General features: G+C 40.6%; 1 pseudogene; it reads right to left on the bottom strand.

Annotated features, from left to right (window-relative positions):
- Positions 1-1,732: 1,732 nt before the first annotated feature.
- LOC112472037 lies at positions 1,733-1,848 on the bottom strand (annotated as a pseudogene).
- Positions 1,849-2,513: the final 665 nt, after the last annotated feature.

The raw sequence follows: 2,513 nt of genomic DNA on the forward strand, positions 1-2,513 counted from the left end.
GAGGAAGACTGAGTGAAGACAGTCCGGGAGCGCGGGCGCGGGCCCGCGCCGCCATCTTGACACCTGGCGGTCGCCGCGGGCGCCATCTTGGAGTCGGGCGGCCTGCCTCTGCCCTGTGGCCTGCGCTGTCGTTCGCTGTCGTTTGCTGTCGTTTCCACGCTCTTTAGGAGCTAAGCGCCAGACATTTTAGGTCAATTCGAATTTTTCTGACCCCCCCCCCCATATTTTGGGCAGGGTTTCTTCACGTGCGAATGGGGGCCAGGCTAGTGATAGCACACACCGCTCCTACTGGCGCTTCATTCCTGGCCGGAAAGGCCCAAAATCCTCCTAACAATGCCCCATCGAGATGCAAATCTTTGAAGCTCTTGTGTTACCCGTGCTACCCTACCTTGGGTTGCCAGATAAAATACAGGATGCCCAGTTAAATTCAATTTCACAAAAACAACAAACAGGTTTTTACTATAAGAGATATACGGAAATTCAAATGTAACTGAGTGTACCGTAGGTTTATTTACTGCATCTGGCAGTCTTAACCCTACTCAGAGCAGGAGATTTCTGTTGGTTGGTTGGTTTTAACTAACCTTCAAGGCAATCTCTCCTACTTAAACCACCCCACACGGTTGGGTCCCAGAGGTGGTGAAGCCACCAGGAGCATAAAACTAGAAAAGGACCTATAATGAAGACAGCACAAATGGGGATGAGAAGTATACAACTGTGGAACTGCATTCCAGAGCAAAGGCACGGAGGGAGGAATCTAAGAGAATATTTTCAGAGGAAATGAAAAAGATGACCATCCTTGCCAGAAGTTAAAGGGGAGGGCCTCCTAAAAAAGAATAAAGCCAAGTTTTGAGCAGCCACTAGTGCTAAGTCACTGTGGAGAGTGCAGCTTTCAAATTTATTTTAAGAGGCTGAAACAATAGAAATAGATTTCAAAGATCTTTATTTTGAACTACTGGTAAATATAGCAACGTTAAGAGGGCTTTTGGCTATATGGTGAATCCTGGCTTCAACGTTTATAATAGTATATGGTTGATCAGGTTATGTAACTTAATCTGTAAAATGAGGATGAAATTATATAGAGTTATGTAGATTAAATAAGATGCAAAGTGATGAGCACAGTGCCTGATGCACAGTAAGCACTTCAAAGTAGTAGCTATTACTATTTGGATATGATTCCAGTGGACTAACTATAGTCCTCTTGTGCTCATCACAGATTCTTAAACCAGAAAGATGAATCATCAATTTGACCCCATGGAGTATTCTTATATTCTAAATAGGCTGCCATGATTTTGCTATAATAAATTCTGAGGTGGGGCCAGAAGGATCTGAGACAATGGCCAACATGGGTGAAAGAGCCCACAGTTCTAGAGTTGATCACTACAGTTACTATTTGACTAACTACCTTTCTTGCCCCCAACAGTGTAATACCAAGCCTTTCCTTCTTTAACTTATTCTCTCCCCGTACCCTCCATACCCAATTCAAAGAAGCATGAAAAGCCAATAGGACAGGATTAAGAGGATTTAGTATTAATGAAAAGGTTGATTTGACTCATCTGGACACTCCAACGTGGATGCCCTGTGGTTACTACTCCTTCCTTTTATGTCTTTTCCCTCCCTGTTTTTGTGCTTTGTTTGTTTAGTGAGATACACTTGTGTTAAAATTTTTGTCTTTTGGTAAATACTATATATACACTATCTTTTTTCTTTTATTATTATTATTTATTATTATTTATGCCTACAGCACCTGGTCTTCCAAGGTGGTCTCCCAGCCAAGTACTAACCAGGCCCAACCCTGCTTAGCTTTGGAGATCAGACGACAGGCTTGTTCAGAGTGGCATGGCTGTAGACCATGGTAATAATACTTTAAAATATTTTAAAATAAATATGATTATCCAGATATGGAAACAAACTAAGCAATGTAAATATGTGAGATATGTATACACAATGGAATATTATTAAGCCATGAGGAAGAAAGAAATCCTGCCATTCGCGATAAGATAGATAGACTGTGAGAACTCAGCATTAGTCTAAGTAAAAGGAGTCAGATAGAGAAAGACAAATACTGTATACTCTCACAATTATGTAAAATCTAAAAAAGTCAAACTCATAGAAACAGAGAGTACAATGTTGGTTATCAGATGGTCACCGGGAAAATAGGGAGATGCTGTTTCAAGGGTACATGAGTAAGTTCTAGGGATCTAATGTGTAGCATGGCAATTACAGTTAATAATTAAAATATATAATATTATATACTTAAAAGTTTCAAAGAGAGTAAATTTTAAATGTTCTTATCACACACCACACAATCCCTCTCTCATCAACAGACAAATATTTCCTTTCGTTTGGATCACTGTTCCAAAGATTGCCACAACAATATGCCCCGTCCCACATGCTGTTCTACAAGTAATTTTCCCACAGCCCCATCAGTAGGTAGAATCTAATTCTCCCACACTTAAATCTCATGGGTATGTGATTCACATATAACCAATAGAATGTAGCAATGTATGAAGTGT

This window comes from Pteropus alecto, unplaced genomic scaffold, assembly GCF_000325575.1.
Source record: "Pteropus alecto unplaced genomic scaffold, ASM32557v1 scaffold78, whole genome shotgun sequence".
Lineage (NCBI taxonomy): Eukaryota > Metazoa > Chordata > Mammalia > Chiroptera > Pteropodidae > Pteropus > Pteropus alecto.